Genomic DNA, 6966 nt, shown 5'->3' on the forward strand with positions numbered 1-6966 from the left:
TATATATCAGGGGTTCAAATTTTGTGTCTCATGGAGCAAATTGGTTCTCATCAAAGCGTGAGTATAAACAACTTGTAGAGGGACAGGAGACAACACAACATTGCCTTCCATGGATGGAGTAAATACCTCACCTGCCATCTTATTCTCATCATGAGAAAAATGAGGCAAGCTAGCTTGAAACTCATGGTCAGAGGGGCAAAGCTTAGCTTGGCAGTGAACCTCAAGCTATCATCATCAGAAGTGGTCTCATTGTCGTACTCATCATCAATAGCAGCAGACACAACTAGGGTTTTATACTTACCTTTTGCATAAACCTTTATCTTACCAGCAACATTCTTTACAACATAATCTTTAAACACAATACTAGAATTAATTTGGGTTTCTTGATAGGGGCATCAGAAGATCCAGCAACAGAGCGATGAATTATAGGTTGTTTCATCATAGACTTAGGCTTTGTTGGCACAAGATTGGCCTGCTCAGCCCAAGCACCAGCGTTGTCTTGCCTACTAGCCTTAGACAAAATTTCTGCAATACTTTTTTGTTTTGGATTCTTTAACAAACACACTTTCACTTCTTTTTTTGAGCATACAACGACACATGGCACTTGTCAATAATGTTTTCATCACAAGACATCCAGCAAGAAAACCTTATACCAAATTATATAGCCCACAATTTTCCCTCCCACGTTTTTCACCTCAGCATACTCAAGAAGGGGATCAGAAATATTCACTCTTACACAAGCTCTAGCAAAGCGTATTTTATTACGCAATGAAGACCTAGAATCCAACTTAACCAAAGAACCCACATTATTTGAAGCAAGAAGACTATCAACTAACTCAAAATTCAGCAACTCAATAGGAAATCTAGGAATATGCACCCGCAAATCAACCCATTTAGTTTCTTCCAGAAACGGATCAAAATCAGGTTTCCAAGGTTGAATGACAAAGAGATCACCTTGGACATGCCAAGGTCTCTCAGACCAAACAAGAAACAAAATCATGATTCGCAAAACATATCAAAATCCACTGGTTACCCATCTGAATATATTCTACATCACCCTTAACAAATTTGCAGTCATATTTTATCTTAGAAATTATAGATCGAAAATCACGAGGAAACCCCAGCATTTTCCCACAAGACATGACTTAGAAAGTTCATCAATATCTTTTTGCACATGGCGAAGTTCATCCAACACTTTAGACTCAGAAAAATTAGCAGACAAAGGGAGATCAACATCATCTGTAACTGAGGGAGTAGGAACATTACCAGAGGGGAGATTTGTAACACCCCGATAATTCTCTCTTTCTAGAAAATACTTTATAATATAAAACTCAGAGAATTACCCAGGCATTATCGCCCGTGTGATAACGTTTCGGCTTACTCAGAATTTTGCAGCGGAAAACTTACTAAAACAAAATCAACTTTATTAAACTTAGGAAATAAAAGTCAAACAATGTTTGAACTGAAACACACCAACTCAAAGCTAAAGTCTGAAAATATAAACTCCTAGAAATAACTTAAATACTACTATCACAAAAGCCTCTCCATTCCAGATTCCCCAATGGTATGCATCTTCGAACCTGTAATGTCAATGCTTTCTTGACTCTGCTCCCCCGAAGGATCACCACAGGATCAATAGGCAAAGCCATGATCACAAACACAGACAAGCACGTAATCAGCAAAGCTGAGTACTACATATCAGACAATAATAATCCTAAACATGATACTACAACACAACTTATAGAATAAAAATAATCATAACAACTACAGATGACTCTTACTGAACTAGACTCTAACTTTTATTTCTTCTTTAAATGGAATAGTTATTGGGACGAGTTGACTTTTCTGAAATAGGAAATACGGTCATGACTCCGCAAACCAGAATGACCTACGATATCGAGGAACCTTTAGACTAAAGTGGAATGGTGATCAATCCAACCTCGAGAATACATATCACGGCGGACTATGTACTCCAACCCTTAGTGTCCAACTCTAGACGTGCACCAGTCTAAAGTCTATAACCTATTCTCGTTACACTTTACGTTGAATTCATTTTATACTTGTGTTGACACCAACCAAGCACATAATACTCACAACTACTAATCACATAACATCACAAAACTCCTTTTTAAATCTTAGAATTAATAAGTGTTCACAACTTAGCATCCAAGACTCTTTTAACTTCTTTTATTCTTTACTAACTTGCCTGTTGAACCTAGCCAACAGTAAACTGTACCTTTATATAGGTATAACTCAAAATTACCAAATAAGATCCTCGGTTCTTATAAGATAAATTAATAAACTCAAAGAATCCATGATTCCAACTTACTCAAATTAATCCACCTACGAATTAATACCAAAACTGAAATTATTGTTTGCATCAAACTTCCATACAAACAAGTCATACTTAAACATCTTCTTAGTTTACATGTAGCATCCAAGCAAATAACATGTAAAGCCATCTCAGTAAATCATATATATGAACTACAAGGTCCTATACATGATACTACAAAGTAAAGACATCCCTAGAGCATGTTTCTAACCATTTAGCACGTAGACTATGTACGTACCTTTATATACTAGCCTGTAGGCCACTTTTAAAACGTTAAAAGTCTCCCACGAAAGATTCTCCGCCTAAAAATTAATATAAACTAAAATCAATACTCTTAATTAAAAATACAGCAACTTTAAAATATTTAAAATTCCCTTTAAATATATTCAAAAGCTTATTTTAATATCAAAACTTCAATAACTTTTAATTCCAGCATCGTACTACCATACTAGTAATTAAAAATCTTAAAACTCCATTAATAAAACTCTTTCTAAAATTTCAGCAACTTTTAAAATCATAAAACCTTCTTTAAACGTATATAAACATGTTTAAAATCATAATCTAAATCAATCTCATAGTATCTAATATGATACTATGGTTTTATAGTATTTAAACTCTAAAAATCCATGCTTTAATGATTAAAACTTCAATCTAAAAATAATAACAAATCGAAAATATTAATATTCAATATATAATATATATGAAGTCAATATATAAGAAAACGAGGAAAAGAATCAAAAGAAAAAGGAAGAAAAAGAGTAATTACCGAAATCGCGAGGGAAATATGGCAGCAGAATTGCGAAACTTGCAGAGGCCATAACTAATAGAATAAGAATCGGAATTGAGCGATTCTTGAGTCTAACTTCAATAACTTTTCGAGATCTACAACTTTCAAGAAGGAAGTTTTGGCTAAAAATAAACGGAACTATGAGAAATCTGGCCAATCAGATTCGGGTGAGAGAAAAAACGAGTGAAGGGAAGAAAAGAAAATCATGAGGAGAGAGAGAATAGAGAGTGACGTGTGAATGAGAGAAAATAATGTGTAGGGTGAAATAATTTTGGGTTTTTAGGATATTTATATAAAGAGCTTCCCTTTTGGGCTTAGGAAAAGGAGATTAGGCTCAATTAAAATTGATGATGAATAGAATAAACAAATTAGGACTTTTATCATCAATATGACTCCTTTTCCTTATCCATTTAGGATTTTGAATTCCTCAAGTCCATTAGATTTCTTTTCCAATATAAATTAGTATTTAAAACCTTTATCAAAGCATGTTTTATTAAAATATTTTTAACTTTCTTAAATCATTAAAATAATTTCATTTGACTTTTAAAATAGAACCTTTTTAAAAGTCAAATCATTTTAAACTATTTGGTTTATAATATAATATATAATACTTAATATATTTATAAAATCCTTTAAAATAGTGGGGATTACAGTCTACCCCCCTTAAAAGAAGTTTCGTCCCGAAACTTAACACAAAACCCTCGTACTTTCAAAAGTTTGAACTAACATTTCGAAAACTTTTGGAGAAAAGGTAGTGCCTCTCGTGCACTTTCCCATTTTTAAAACACTTGTGTTACTTATGAACACTTTTCTTATGCGGAGACTCTACTTCTTTTGCACTAACATGTGCAAATTGCCCAACATAGGCATACATATATATGAAAATTTCATAAAAATAGACAAAAAGCGCGAAATTTATCGCATTCTACCCCCCTTAAAGAAAACGAGTTACGCCCTCGTAACTCACCTCAAGGAATAGGTCTGGATACTTTTTCTTCATATCCTCTTCGGCTTCCCACGTTGCCTCTTCTGACTCGTGGTTAGACCAAAGAACTTTGACAATATGAACATCCTTGTTACGCGTACTACGCACTTTCCTGTCGAGAATCTTGACAGGTCTTTCCTCATAAGTGAGGCTACTATCTATCTGACTCGTTCAGGCTCTAACACATGGCGCTCATCAGGGATATAGCGCTTCAATTGGGATATATGAAAACATCATGCATCTTTTCAAACTCCATTGGCAATGCCAATCTATAAGCTACTTTCCCAATGCGCTCCAAAATTCATATGGGCCTACATATTTAGCACTCAGCTTGCCCTTTTTCCCAAATCCATAACGCCTTTGGTGGGTGATACTTTCAGGAATACTTTATCACCTACAGCGAACTCATCTTCGCGCCGTTTTAAGTCTGCTAACTCTTCTGCCTATCTTGCGCAGCTTGAATTCTAGCCTGAATCAATCTAACGTTCTTGACGGTCTCCTCAATGAATTCTGTCCCCAAAACTACATTCTCACTATAGTCTTCCAGCAAATGGGACTTCTACACTTCCGTCCATATAACGCCTCAAAAGGTGCCATCTTGATACTCGCATGGTAACTATTATTGTAGGAAAACTCAATCAAGTCTAATTGGTCCTCCCAACTTCCTTGAAAATCTATAGCACAAGCTCGCAACATATCTTCCATAGTTTGGTTAGTCCTCTCAGTCTGACCATCGGTCGCAGGGTGAAAGGCGGTACTCATCTTTAATGTTGTCCCAAGGTTTGCTTGGACCTTCTTCCAAAACTTAGATAGAAATCTAGAGTCACGGTCTGAAATAATGTCCTTTGGGACTCCGTGCAATCTCACTACATGCTTGATATAGGTTGTAGCGAGTTGCTTCTTCTTCCATGTCTCCTTAATAGGTATGAAAACAGCGGACTTGGTCAGTCTATCCACTATAACCCAAATGGTATCATTTCCACTCCTCGACTTGGGTAAGGCAGTCACAAAGTCCATAGAAATCGAATCCCACTTCCATCCAGGAACCTCTAGTGGTTGGACTTCCCCATGGGCCTCTTATGGTCTATCTTCACTTTCTGACAGGTTAGACACTTAGACACATACTCAGCTACCTCTCGTTTCATGTTCGGCCACCATAAATTCACCTTAAGATCCTTATACAACTTGTCACCCCCAGGGTGCACAGAATACGGAGTATTATGCCCTCATCCATAAGACGTCTTTTTAGGTCGTCACACTTCTGTGGTACACACCACCTCCCTTTAAACGTTAGACTCCCATCATCATGAATCTTGAAGTCTACTTCCTTACCTTGCTTCATTTTCTCTTTTTCTTATCTAGATGCTCATCCCCAACTTGACCCTCAATGATCTCATCGAAAATGACACTCCCAAAGAAAGTTACTGAGTCTAGCCTCACTTTCCCCAGGATTTAAAATTTCTAGGTTCAACCTTTGCATATCTCTACACAACTCCTCAGGACTATCAAAGACTCAAGCTATGACTCGATTTCCTACTCAAGGCGTCAGCCACCACATTGGCTTTCCCTCATGATACTGGATGTCTAGATCGTAGTCCTTAATCAACTCTAGCCATCTCCTTTGTCTCATATTCAAGTCTTTTTGGGTAAATATGTATTTCAAGCTCTTATGGTCTTGAATATCTTGCAAGTTGCCCATAAAGATAATGTCTCCAAATCTTCAATGCAAATACTATGGCAGCTAACTCTAGATCATGGGTAGGGTAATTAGCCTCATAAGGTTTCAGTTGACGCGATGCATAAGCTATTACCTTCCATTCTGTTGCAAACACAACCCAAACCATTCTTCGAAGCATCACTATAGACCTCAAATCCCTCATTCCCATCAGGTAGGGTTAAGACAGGTGCAGTGGTTAAACGATCTTCAAGATCTGAAAGCTTCCTCACACTTCTCATTCCACTCAAACTTGGCTCCTTTTTCATAAATTAGTCATAGGTCTGCTATCTTCGAGAAATCCTCACAAATCTCCTATAATAGCCAGCTAAACCCAAGAAACTTCTAATGTCAGTCACACTCTTTGGAGTTGGCCACTCACTCACAGCTTGAATCTTAGCAGGATCTACAGAGACTCCTTCCTTAGACACAAAATGACCCAAGAATGCTACTTTCTCCAAACGAAACTCACACTTAGAGAACTTGGCATAATTGGTTCTTCCTCAAGGTTTCCAAGATAATCCTCAAATGTTCATCTGTCGGTTTCATTCCTCGAATAATCAAAATGTCATCAATGAAAACCACTACGAACTTATCTAAAAACTCATGAAAGATTCTATTCATCAAATCCATAAATATAGCAGGAGCATTGGTTAACCCAAATGGCATTACAGTGAACTCGTAGTGACCATAACGCGTTCTAAAGGCAGTCTTAGGTACATCCTTATCAGCTACCCTCAATTGGTGATATCCTGAACGTAAGTCAATCTTCGAGAACACACTAGCTCCATTCAATTGATCGAATAGGTCATCTATTCTAGGCAAAGGGTACTTGTTTTTGATGGTAACATTATTCAACTCCCTATAGTCATACATAATCTCATACTCCCATCCTTTTTCTTCACGAACAAAACAGGAGCTCCCCAAGGCGATGCACTAGGTCTGATATAACCCTTATCCAAAAGTTCTTGCAATTGTGTCTTTAACTCACTCATCTCAGGAGGTGCCATTCTATAAGGTGCCTTAGATATAGGTGCAGTTCCAGGAACTAAGTCTATGGTAAACTCAACAGCTCTTGCAGGCGGCATACCTGAAATTTCACTCGGAAATACGTCCATAAACTCATTCACTATTGGAACATCCTCAAG

At 37.0% G+C, this 6966-nt stretch overlaps 1 long non-coding RNA gene across 1 annotated transcript; it reads right to left on the minus strand.

The window, feature by feature from the left end:
- Positions 1-1461: 1461 nt before the first annotated feature.
- On the minus strand, positions 1462-3665 carry LOC125493098 (uncharacterized). The gene is made up of 3 exons (XR_007269496.2): positions 3099-3665; positions 2571-2634; positions 1462-1605 (listed from the first exon to the last, which is right to left on the minus strand). It is a non-coding gene; the product is annotated as an uncharacterized LOC125493098 (long non-coding RNA).
- Between the last annotated feature and the right edge of the window lie 3301 nt (positions 3666-6966).

This window comes from Beta vulgaris, chromosome 9 (genome assembly GCF_026745355.1).
Source record: "Beta vulgaris subsp. vulgaris cultivar EL10 chromosome 9, EL10.2, whole genome shotgun sequence".
In the NCBI taxonomy this organism is placed as follows: Eukaryota; Viridiplantae; Streptophyta; class Magnoliopsida; order Caryophyllales; family Amaranthaceae; genus Beta; species Beta vulgaris.